This window comes from Coregonus lavaretus (genome assembly GCF_964263955.1).
Source record: "Coregonus lavaretus genome assembly, chromosome: 9".
Lineage (NCBI taxonomy): Eukaryota > Metazoa > Chordata > Actinopteri > Salmoniformes > Salmonidae > Coregonus > Coregonus lavaretus.
Window position 1 is genome coordinate 8,786,399 of NC_139996.1, and position 13,363 is coordinate 8,799,761.

General features: G+C 46.7%; 1 protein-coding gene across 1 annotated transcript in view; it reads right to left on the reverse strand.

Moving 5' to 3' along the window:
• LOC311134445 (SH3 and multiple ankyrin repeat domains protein 2-like) overlaps nucleotides 1-13,363 on the reverse strand; it is a gene marked incomplete at both ends in the record, with an annotated part of 121,644 nt that overhangs the window by 87,365 nt on the left and 20,916 nt on the right. The gene's annotated exons all lie outside the window — the stretch shown is intronic.

Consider the following 13,363-nt stretch of genomic DNA (forward strand, 5'->3'; position numbering starts at 1 on the left):
CACACACCCACTGCTTATTTGGGTTCAATAGAGAACCAAAGGTAGTCTCCAACCTCGAGGCATTAATAAGCATCATTGAGCCTTAGTGGAGCTGCAATGAGAGCTCTAAGCTCGCTGGTCTCACAGGCTCAGAGCAGGCTGCCTGGCTGCCTGGCTGCCTGGAGGAGAAGAGAACTTCTATTCAACTCAAGCTATAATAAGAGCGTTGGTGGAATTCCCCCGTGTTTGATGCAGTGCTCGGCTCACACAGCTGAAGCATGATTAATGATGATGTTTATTTCTCCGCTGCCTACTAAATATCAGGGAGGAAGAAGAGGCTTGTATACAGCAATACACTGTTTAACCCAGAGAAGATAGGCCACTGTGTGAGAGAAACGACACTGCTTTGGAAAAGAAAACAACCGTACTGTGTCATAGGAGAAGGGTCTATAAAAAAGGCCTCTCCAGAATACCTCTTCCAAAAGGCCTGAGTATGTGTGCAAGACTCTCAAAAGCACAATTTAAAGCGATGACCCCTCAAAACTGTGACTGTACCTATGGAATGCATGATAATATAGAGTAGGTCCATGCTGCATTGAGAGGAAAGGTCACATGTCCAACCCCCAATGGCAGGTCCCAACCCCTCTCCTCCTGCCTCTCCTTGCCTCCACCTGACTCTCCCACTAACGCTGATGTCTGGATGGTCTATCATCAACAGTAGAGGCATAGCTAATTAAAGATGGGTGATATGTATGGATCTACATCAGGGGTCTTCAACCTTTTCTTGCCCAGGGACCCCCTCCTAGGCAAACCGGCAATCCAGGGACCCCCATCATACATTAGCAAAACAAGTTTGTGTCTTATCATCAGGTGAATGATAATGGCAAGGAGAAGTAATCAACATTTTAAAATGAATAGATTTGGTAGATAGTTTTCCAATATTTTGACCTCCACACATTATAATTGATAGAGGAAGTGTAAACTCTAACATAGCCTATTAGCTAGAAAAGTAACTACAAACACATTTTCACTAAGAGCATCTGTTTAGCTGGTTTAGCAAAGGTTAGCCATGTGTTTGCATTGGGGACGGGGGCATGGGACAGGGGGTCTTGGGGGTGGGGAATGGAATTATTATTTTTTTCTCGTGGGGCAGCTCTTGGGGAGGAGAGGGGTGGGACTGTGTGTATGTGTATCTGTATGTGTGTGTGTGTGTGTGTGTGTGTGTGTGTGTGTGTGTGTGTGTGTGTGTGTGTGTGTGTGCACGTGTGTGTGTACAGTGCATTCTGAAAGTATTCAGAACCCTTGACTTTTTCCACAGCCTTATTCTAAAAAGGATTAAATTAAGAATGTTCCTCAACAATCTACACACAATACCCCATAATGACAAAGCAAAAACAGGTGCCAAGCGTCACGTTTGGAGGAAACCTGGCACCATCCCTATGCTGAAGCACGGTGGTGGCAGCATCATGCTGTGGGGATGTTTTTCAGCGGCAAGGACTGGGAGACTAGTCAGGATCGAGGGAAAGATGAACGTAGCAAAGTACAGAGAGATCCTTGATGAAAACCTGCTCCAGAGCACTCAGGATCTCAGACTGGGGTGAAGGTTCACCTTACAACAGGACAACGACCCTAAGCACACAGCCAAAACAATGCAGGAATGGCTTCGGGTCAAGTCTCTGAATGTCTTTGAGTGGCCCAGCCAGAGCCCAGACTTGAACCCGATCAAACGTCTCTGGAGAGACCTGAAAATAGCTGTGCAGCGACGCTCCCCATCCAACCTGACAGAGCTTGAGAGGATTTGCAGAGAAGAATGGGAGAAACTCCCCAAATACAGGTGTGCCAAGCTTGTAGCATCATACCCAAGAAGACTTGAGGCTGTAATCTCTGCCAAAGGTGCTTTAACAAAGTACTGAGTAAAGGGTCTGAATACTTATGTAAATGTTATATTTCCGTAAAATAAAATAAAAACACGTCAAACATTTTATAAATTGATTTGCATTTTAATGAGGGAAATAAGTATTTGACCCCCTCTCAATCAGAAAGATTTCTGGCTCCCAGGTGTCTTTTATACAGGTAACGAGCTGAGATTAGGAGCACACTCTTAAAGGGAGTGCTTCTAATCTCAGTTTGTTACCTGTATAAAAGACACCTGTCCACAGAAGCGATCAATCAATCAGATTCCAAACTCTCCACCATGGCCAAGACCAAAGAGCTCTCCAAGGATGTCAGGGACAAGATTGTAGACCTACAGGCTGGAATGGGCTACAAGACCATCGCCAAGCAGCTTGGTGAGAAGGTGACAACAGTTGGTGCGATTATTCGCTAATGGAAGAAACACAAAATAACTGTCAATCTCCCTCGGCCTGGGGCTCCATGCAAGATCTCACCTTGTGGAGTTGCAATGATCATGAGAATGGTGAGGAATCAGTCCAGAACTACACGGGAAGAGCTTGTCAATGATCTCAAGGCAGCTGGGACCATAGTCACCAAGAAAACAATTGGTAACACACTACGCCGTGAAGGACTGAAATCCTGCAGCGCCCGCAAGGTCCCCCTGTTCAATAAAGCACATATACATGCCCGTCTGAAGTCCGATCATCTCCTTTGTTTTGGTGACATTGAGTGAGAGGTTATTTTCCTGGCACCACACTCCCAGATCCTTCACCTCCTCCCTGTAGACTGTCTTGCCATTTTTGGAAATCAAGCCTACTACTGTTGTGTCGTCTGCAAACTTGATGATTGATTGATTGAGTTGGAGGCGTGCTTGGCCACGCAGTCATGGGTGAACAGGGAGTACAGGAGGGGGCTGAGCACGCACCCTTGTGGGGCCCCAGTGTTGAGGATCAGCAAAGTGGAGGTGTTGTTTCCTACCTTCACCACCTGGAGGCGGCCGTCAGGAAGTCCAGGACCCAGTTACACACGGCGGGGTTCAGAATCAGTGCCTCGAGCTTAATGATGAGCTTGGAGGGTACTATGGTGATGAATGCTGAGCTATAGTCAATTAACAGCATTCTTACATAGGTATTCCTGTTGTCCAGATGGGATAGGGCAGAGTGCAGTGCGATGGCGATTGCATCGTCTGTGGATCTATTGGGGCGGTAAGCAAATTAAAGGGGGTCTAGGGTGACAGGTAAGGTAGAGGTGATATGATCCTTGACTAGTCTCTCAAAGCACTTCACAATGACAGAAGTGAGTGCTACGGGGCGATAGTCATTTAGTTCAGTTACCTTTGCTTTCTTGTGTACAGGAACAATGGTGGCCATCTTGAAGCAAGCAGGCTGGGATAGGGAGAGATTGAATATTTCCGTAAACACACCAGCCAGCTGGTCTGCGCATGCTCTGAGGACGCGGCTAGGGATACCGTCTGGGCTGGCAGCCTTACGAGGGTTAACATGCTTAAATGTCTTACTCACGTCAGCCACGGAGAAGGAGAGCCCACAGTTCTTGGTAGTGGGCCACGTCAGTGGCACTGTGTTATCCTCAAAGCGGGCGAAGAAGGTGTTTAGCTTGTACGGAAGCAAGAAGTCGGTGTCGGTGACGTGGAAGAAGTCACCGTTTCAGTGTATTCGTCTAAATTATTTTAGCAAGCTACCTGGAACATATCCCAGTCCGCATGATCAAAACAATCTTGAAGCGTGGATTCCGATTGGTCAGACCAGCATTGAATAGTCCTTAGCACGGGTCCTTCCTGTTTGAGTTTCTGCCTATAGGAAGGGAGGAGCAAAATGGAATCATGGTCAGATTTGCCGAAAGGAGGGCGGGGGAGGGCCTTATAACCATCCCGGAAGTTCTAATAACAATGGTCGAGAATTTTAGCAGCCCGAGTACAACAGTCGATATGTTGATAGAACTTCGGCAGCCTAGTCCTCAAATTTGCTTTGTTAAAATCCCCAATTTCCAGTTTGCATAAAGTCCAGTGAAGTTCTTTGAGGGCTGTCGTGGTATTGGCTTGAGGGGTGATATACACGGCCGTGACTATAACCAAAGAAAATTATCTTGGGAGATAATACAGTCGGCATTTGATTGTGAGGTATTCTAGGTCAGGTGAACAAAAGGACTTGAGTTCCTGTATGTTACTACAATTACACCATGAAACACACACCTCCGCCCTTCTGCTTCCCGGAGAGATATTTATTTCTGTCTGCGCGATGAACTGAGAACCCATCTGGCTGGACCGATTTCAACAGAATATCCCGAGAGCCATGTTTCCGTGAAACAAAGTATGTTACAGGCCCTGATGTCTCTCTGGAAAGAAGTCCTTGCCCTGAGCTCGTCAACTTTGTTATCCAAAGACTGAACATTAGCGAGTAATATACTTGGAAGTGGTGGGTGGTATGCACGGCTCCTAAGTCAAACCAGCAGGCCGCTCCGAGTGCCTCTCCTCCTCCGGCGATGTTTTGGGTCAGCCGCTGGAATCAGTTCAATTGCCCTGGGGAGAGCAAACAAAGGATCTGCTTCGGGAAAGTCGTATTCCTGGTCGTAATGCTGGTAGTTCTGGTGAGTTACCGCCGCTCTGATATCCAATAGTTTTTCCCGGCTGTATGTGTTGAGACTTCTAGCTCACTCAGGAAAAGAAAAAAGAGAGAAAAATATATATATATACATAAATAGATAAAAGAGAAGCAAATGGGTCTGATGTGTTCAATTAAATGGGGAACGAGTGATTTTTTAAAGTTTCTTAGATGCTCGGATATGTTACGTTATGTGCGCATGCGCAGCTTCACTAGAGACTTAAATTATGGCACCTGGTAATCATTTCACGGCAGACAATCATCAGGAGCACACAGCCCGTTGGTATGTAACTGCGAACTACTCACAGTCTAGCATTAATGTTTAAGTCACTGAACGTTTACCTCACTGTGTCGGTGTTAGTTGGCTGAGAGTAACTTGTAGCTCGCTGGGTGCGGTAGCTCAGCGACCCAGATGCTGTATAGCATTAGGCTATCATTATCAGCCATTTGCGTTGTGCTGATTGTTCGGAGCACTCTGCTGGTTTCTGGTGGCAGTGGTGATAGCGGTGGTTTGGTTCGGTGATCCATGGTGGAGCGCCGCGTTGTGTTGCGTTTGTGCGTGTGTGGGTCCTTTGGACGAGGCATGTGGTGGTATGGGTTCTGTGTCCTGTGGCAGCATCCGTGGCAACGGCGGAGTCGCTGTGCGCATGCTCCTCTGGCGCTAGGCATTCTGGGTGATGTAGTCAATGCTGTTTTAAGCCAGATTTGCCAAATTTTTGATGGTGTTGTAGGCTTATTTGATTTTCATTATTTACATTATTATTATATTATATTATTTTAATAATATTTACATTATATATTTGAATAATATATTGTCATTATTTGTTTGTTGTAATTCAGGTTTATGACCTGTGGTCATTTGATTTAAAATAAAATTAAGGACAAAACACGAGTCATGACATTGTGTGCTTCCTGGTGACACTGCAACTACCAACAAATATGTTTTTGAATGGTTCAAGTTGGACAGTATTGGCGCCGCCTGTGACACTCAGTGTGGTGGCTGCAGATGCGGTAGGTGCCCCCCTGGAGGCAAGGAAATTACCTTAGGAGAGGAAAGAGACTTGGAGAAAATAAAGGAATGTCTCACCTACGTGCAAGCTGACAAGCACAGCGAATCCCCTCACTGGGACGCAGCTTACCCGTGGAAAGGAGACCCCGCAATGCTGCCTGACAATCGACGTGCAGTGGAAGCGACCTTTTTAAACACTGAGAAACGACTGGAGAGGGAGCCGGAATGGAAGGCTGCGTACAGAGAGCAAATCCACGATATGGTCTCAAGAGGGGCTGCCGTTAAAGTCACCCAAGAGGAAATCGATAGCTGGAAGGGACCTAAGTGGTATATCAGTCATTTAGTTGCTCCTAATCCTCACTCAACCACTACCCCTGTAAGAATTGTCTGGAACAGTAGCCAATAATTAATGGGAATACGTTTAAATGACCTACTGTACAAGGGTCCTGACGTCCTACATCAAATAAGGGGCGTGCTTCTGAGATTCAGGACTGGGTTGTACGCCGCCCTGGGCGATGTGAAATTTTTTTACAACTCTGTCTGGCTAGAAGACAAAGAAGTACACCTCCATCGATTCCTCTGGAGAGACAATCCTGAGGAGGTGATCGAAGTCTTTGCTGTCGTCAGGGTCAACATTGGCGATAAACCTGCTGGTTGTATTGCCCAGGTGGCAATGAGAGAAACAGCCAACCTGCCCCAGTTTGCAGCCATGGTTGAGGAGCGCAGAGTTGTGGTAGAAGATAGTTATGTGGATGACATCTTGACGTCCCACAATGACTTGCGGATACTGGAGAAAATCACCAAAGGAGTGGAAAAGATCTTAAAGGCTGGAGGCTTCTCCCTTAAGCCATGGGTCTTATCAGGCCAAAGTGGGAGGTCCGCAACCACAACTGATGCCAGTATCAGTAAAACAACTGTGAGTGTTCCCAAAACGCTGGTGTTACCCAACCAGATGCGGGACGAAGAAAGCAAAGCACTTGGAGTCGGCTATGAACCAGAGACTGACAAACTTCGTGTGATGACCTCCGTAAATTTCTCAAAGAAGAGAGGAAAGATGAGGACAGGAGTCGATTTGCGCGAAGAGGAAGTCAGAGGTAAAACTCCAAACCCATTGACCCGTCGGATGCTGCTAAGCCAGATCGCTGGATTCTACGACCCCATTGGTCTTGCCACACCCGCAAAGCAGAAAGGGGTGATGTTTGTGAGAGAAGCTTACCAAGAAGCGAGTATAAGCAGTCCAGTTAAGGACACTTGGGATGACCCACTCTCACCAAAACTATGGGAGGCTTCCATAAGACTCCTCAAAGAATATGTGAGACTTGCCCAGATCAGGTTCGAAAGAAGCCTCACACCAACTGGAACCATAGGCCATCCAATGGGAGTCACGTTTTCAGATGGGAGTGAGGCTTCCTACGGCGTGGTGCTCTATCTCCGTTGGGAGACGCAGAATGGGGTCGTAGTGAGGCTGGTTGAGTCAAAAGCAAAGCTTACCCCTCTCAACCAGAAAGGAGACGTGATTAAGGCAGAGGTATGTGGTGCTGTCTTTTCGATCCGCCTGAGAAAATAACTTGTAAAGCACTGCCACATCAAGGTCGCACGCTGGGTCCACTTCGTGGATAGCCAAACAATCCTGGGAGCAATTCACAAGGATAGCTATGGCTACCAAACTTTCTTCGCTAACCGCATCGGAGAGATCCAGAAGGCTGGACCAGTGGAAGACTGGAGGTGGTTTGAGGACAACCTGAACATAGCAGACATCATCACAAGGAGAGCAACTCCTGAGGAACTCGATGAAGGGTCAGAGTGGCAACAAGGCCCAGAGTTCCTGAGAGGCTGAGTGGCCTGTGAAAACGGGCAGTGAGATAGTGACCAGCGTGGCTGATGACGTTAAAAGGTTACAGAGAAGAGCGTTCTCAGCTGTAGTCACCAGGTCTCAGGCAGAGAAATTCTCAGGCCCCAGCAATACTGATGTTGGGGCAAACTTGCAAGACTCCGCACCGCAACCGCAGATGAAAGACCAAGGTCCAACTCCAGCAGTAGAGAGGCCAAAGAGGAAGCCCTGGGGTGTAGCTCTAGTGCGCCTTGTTGGGCCCGAACGATTCAGTAGCTTGTCTAAATTGTGTGGAACAATCGCCTGGGTTCGAAGAGCTGCAGAATCCTAGCTGAGGACAAGCTACCAAGCCTTGAGCTCAGCAAAGTGGGAGATGAGGGGCCCCAGGCTGTCTGTGGGAGAGAGAACGGCGGCTTTCCAAGACCTAGCCCCTGCGGCCCAAGACGGCGTGAACTTTCAGGATACGACCTTAAACCGCCTTGTTGTGATTAAAGATGACAACAATGGACTCTTACTTTCCAGTCTTGGAATGAAGACGGAACCGCTGTACCTTTAATCCCATTCCGGTCGTGGTTGGGGGCCTTGCTTGCGAGGGAAACTCACGAAGCGAATCATGAAGGGGTGGCTGCCACACTGCTGCACACTAAAAGAAAGGCCTGGGTTGTGCAAGGTCGGAGGACAGTGAAGAAGGTGGTCAACAGGTGCATCACTTGCAAGAAGCAAAGAGCCCGGCTGTGCCAGCAAGTGATGAGCGCTCTTCCTCAGGAACGTACCAGTAGAGCGAACCCATTAGAGTATAGTACACTAGACCTCTTTGGACCCTTTGAAGTGAGGGACGCTGTTAAGAAAAGAACCAAGAAAAAGGTCTGGGGAGTCGTGTATTGCTGCATGACTTCCAGAGCCGTCCATGCTGATCTCGTCGACGACCAGTCTTCTGAGAGCTTTCTTCAGGCCTACTCCCGGTTCACTGCTCTGAGGGGGCATCCCAAAAAGCTACAGTGAGGGAAAACAGTATTTGATGCCCTGCTGATTTTGTACATTTGCCCACTGACAAAGAAATGATCAGTCTATGATTTTTATAGTAGGTTTATTTGAACAGTGAGAGACAGAATAACAACAAAAAAATCCAGAAAAACGCATGTCAAAAAAGTTATAAATTGATTTGCATTTTAATGAGGGAAATAAGTATTTGACCCCCTCTTAATCAGACAGATTTCTGGCTCCCAGGTGTCTTTTATACAGGTAACGAGCTGAGATTAGGAGCACACTCTTAAAGGCAGTGCTCCTAATCTCAGCTTGTTACCTGTATAAAATACACCTGTCCACAGAAGTAATCAATCAATCAGATTCCAAACTCTCCACCATGGCCAATACCAAAGAGCTCTCCAAGGATGTCAGGGTCAAGATTGTAGACCTACACAAGGCTTGAATGGGCTACAAGACCATCGCCAAGCAGCTTGGTGAGAAGGTGACAACATTTGGTGCGATTATTCGCAAATGGAAGAAACACAAAATAACTGTCAATCTCCCTCGGCCTGGGGCTCCATGCAAGATCTCACCTCGTGGAGTTGCAAAGATCATGAGAACGGTGAGGAATCAGCCCAGAACTACACGGGAGGTTCTTGTCAATGATCTCAAGGCAGCTGGGACCATAGTCACCAAGAAAACAATTGGTAACACACTACGCCGTGAAGGACTGAAATCCTGCAGCGCCTGCAAGGTCCCCCTGCTCAAGAAAGCACTTATACATGCCAGTCTGAAGTTTGCCAATTAACATCTGAATGATTCAGAGGAGAACTGGGTGAAAGTGTTGTGGTCAGATGAGACCAAAATGGAGCTCTTTGGCATCAACTCAACTCGCCGTGTTTGGAGGAGGAGGAATGCTGCATATGACCCCAAGAACACCATCCCCACCGTCAAACATGGAGGTGGAAACATTATGCTTTGGGGGTGTTTTTCTGCTAAGGGGACAGGACAACTTCACCGCATCAAAGGGACAATGGACGGGGCCATGTACCATCAAATCTTGGGTGAGAACCTCCTTCCCTCAGCCAGGGCATTGAAAATGGGTCTTGGATGGGTATTCCAGCATGACAATGACCCAAAACACACGGCCAAGGCAACAAAGGAGTGGCTCAAGAAGAAGCACATTAAGGTCCTGGAGTGGCCTAGCCAGTCTCCAGACCTTAATCCCATAGAAAATCTGTGGAGGGAGCTGAAGGTTCGAGTTGCCAAACGTCAGCCTCGAAACCTTAATGACTTGGAGAAGATCTGCAAAGAGGACAAAATCCCTCCTGAGATGTGTGCAAACCTGGTGGCCAACTACAAGAAACATCTGACCTCTGTGATTGCCAACAAGGGTTTTGCCACCAAGTACTAAATCATATTTTGCAGAGGGGTCAAATACTTATTTCCCTCATTAAAATAAAAATCAATTCATAACATTTTTGAAATGCGTTTTTCTGGATTATTTTGTTGTTATTCTGTCTCTCACTGTTCAAATAAACCTACCATTAAAATTATAGACTGATCATGTCTTTGTCAGTGGGCAAATGTACAAAATCAGCAGGGGATCAAATACATTTTTCCCTCACTGTATGGTCAGACAGAGGCACAGAGTGGCAATGGGACTTTCATCCTGCAGACTCGCCACACAGGAATGGAGCAGCAGAGGCAGCTGTCAAGCTCCTTAAAAGAGCTCTTAACAGTCTTGGCGGAACAACTGGCTGCTACACATGGGGGGAGTTCCAGACCCTTCTCTACTCTGCAGCCAACTTGACTAATGAGCGACCCATCGACGCCAGGGCACAGGAACAAGAGGACTCAGTGGAGTACTTGACCCCCAACTCCCTTATCCTGGGGCGCACCGGACAGGGAGGAGACATACACGGAATCGACATGGAAACCCGCTCTTGGCGCAGACTGAGGGCTGTCCAGGCTGGAGTCGACAGGTTCTGGAAGAAATGGAGTGAACTGGCAGGACCAAACTTGTTCATACGACACAAGTGGCACCGAGCAGAGAGAAGTATCAAGGTTGGAGACGTAGTCTGGATTGCGGACCAGAACGCTCTAAGGGGGCAGTTCCGGCTCGGCCGGGTTGCTACAACATATCCAGACGAGAAGGGGGTTGTCCGGGATGCGGACATAACAACCTGCATGGGTCTTCCTGCTCCCATGGTTCCCAGGGCCCGGAGAAAGGACTCTACCATGCACACGACAATCGTCATTCGCAGGGATGTGCGGAGGTTGGTGATCTTGATTCCTGCTGAAGACCAAGAGGAGGTAAGATAAGTCCTCGCCATGGGTACCCAAAGACTGTGACTCTGTGTTCTTTGCTTAGCTAGTGGGTAACCCTGGGAGGCAACTGAGTACTTCAAGGGCAAACCTACACTCAGTAGGAGGAAAGGTGGTGGAGCCTACCTCCTTAGTTAATACATATTTGTTTGTAAATGCCTTTAGTTTGAAATTCTCACTGAGAGACTCAAGAAACTGTGCCCTCCTTGGATCTTCGATCAGTCGGCCAAGTGGGAGGTGTTGAGACTTCTAGCTCACTCAGGAAAAGAAAAAAGATTTAAAAAAAAAAATATATATATATAAATAGATAAAAGAGAAGCAAATGGGTATGATGTGTTCAATTAAATGGGGAACGAGTGATTTCTTTAAGTTTCTTAGATGCTCGGATATGTTACGTTATGTGCGCATGCGCAGCTTCACTAGAGACTTAAATTATGGCACCTGGTAATCATTTCACGGCAGACAATCATCAGGAGCACACAGCCCGTTGGTATGTAACTGCGAACTTCTCACAGTCTAGCATTAATGTTTAAGTCACTTATATGTTTGAGCACTGAACGTTTACCTCACTGTGTCGGTGTTAGTTGGCCGAGAGTAACTTGTAGCTCGCTGGGTGCGGTAGCTCAGCGACCCAGATGCTGTATAGCATTAGGCTATCATTATCAGCCATTTGCGTTGTGCTGATTGTTCGGAGCACTCTGCTGGTTTCTGGTGGCGGTGGTGATAGCGGTGGTTTGGTTCGGTGATCCATGGTTGAGCGCCGCGTTGTGTTGCGTTTGTGCGTGTGTGGGTCCTTTGGACAAGGCATGTGGTGGTATGGGTTCTGTGTCCTGTGGCAGCATCCGTGGCAACGGCGGAGTCGCTGTGCGCATGCTCCTCTGGTGCTAGGCATTCTGGGTGATGTAGTCAATGCTGTTTTAAGCCAGATTTGCCACATTTTTGATGGTGTTGTAGGCTTATTTGATTTTCATTATTTACATTATTATTATATTATTTGAATAATATTTACATTATATATTTGAATAATATATTGTCATTATTTGTTTGTTGTAATTCAGGTTTATGACCTGTGGTCATTTGATTTAAAATAAAATTAAGGACAAAACACGAGTCATGACATTGTGTGCTTCCTGGTGAGCCTTTTCGGAGGGCTAAATAACGAAAAATCCGAACAGTATGTAATGATACAAAACACTTTCTGAGCTAATAATGTAAAAAATAATACATTAAAAAAAACTAAATACTGCAAAGTTTCCTAAGAGCTAGTCGCGAGGCTGCCATCTTCATCGATATATGGTGTACTGTTGTCATGTGGTGTACTGTTGTCATGTGGTGTACTGTTGTCATGTGGTGTACTGTCTGACAGTTTAATATATTGTATCTTCATCTCGTAAACACTGACAAAATTCACCTTAAGGCAAAAAGTCAGTTCACTTGGTAGAGTCTGATATTGTATTTGTACTTGTATTTGTATTTATTAAGGATCCCCATTAGTTCCTGCCAAGGCAGCAACTACTCTTCCTGGGGTCCAGCAACATTAAGGCAGTTATATACAATTTAAAATATTACATGACATTACATTTCATAACACTTTTCACAACACATTAAGTGTGTGTCCCCAGGTCACTACTCTACTACCACATATCTACATCCATATGGTGAGGTGAAACTGATCATTATTCTATTATTGTTAACTATCAACAAGTTAACAACCAAGGTTTTAGATCTAAAGTGCAGTATATCCTCTAACAACAGAAATCACTTTTCCAGGCTATTTTCTTTGAAAACTGTGGGCCAAAATAGTTAACATCCTCTTGAGACTTTTTCAAGTGGTTATGAAAGCAGCTATCAATATTTATATAAACAAAAGGAGTTATAAAACGGTAACTAAAATGGATTAAATCATTTACTTTTTAGTTAATTAGCAGTTGCTATTAAACCATAAACAACAAGCTCATAACCTATAAGAAACAACAACAAAACTATCACATCAGTGATTAACCAAAAGCTATAAACAATAGAACCCAGTCTCTCAGTTTCTATATGCGACACAAAGTTTCAGTAACCATTCAAAACACTGGAAGCCTTCAAAACCATTCAAAAACTTCTAGCGCAAGTACGACTGCTTACCTTCTTTCTTCAAGGCATTGAGAAAAGACTTCATTTTCCCCCTTTTCCTTATTGCTTAATTGTTCATGGGAAATGTGGAGATATAAATAAATAGAAAAAGAGCGAATATGAAATGTATCAGAGTTTTGTAGTGTGAAAAAGCAGTGGCGAGTAGTTCCAGTGGTAAAGCGCGTGACAATGGAAGGGAGAGAGATTGGCTGGGCGGGCAGGCAGGGAAGGAGGGAGGCAGGCAGGCAGGGAGACAGGCAGGGAAGGAGGGAGGCAGGCAGGAAGGCAGGGAGACAGGCAGGCAGGCAGGAAGGCAGGCAGGCAGGCAGGGAGACAGGCAGGCAGGCAGTGAGGAAGGGAGACAGCGAGACAGGCAGGCAGGGAGGGAGGGAGGGAGGCAGGCAGGCAGGCAGGCAGGCAGGCAGGCAGGCAGGCAGGAAGGAAGGGAGACAGCGAGACAGGCAGGGAGGGAGGGAGGGAGGGAGGGAGGAGGGAGGGAGGGAGACTGGCAAGCAGGCATGCAGGCAGGCAGGCAGGGAGGAAGGGAGACAGGCAGGGAGGCAGGGAGACAGGGAGACAGGCAGGGGAGATAGACAGGGAGAAAGACAGGTAGGCACACTG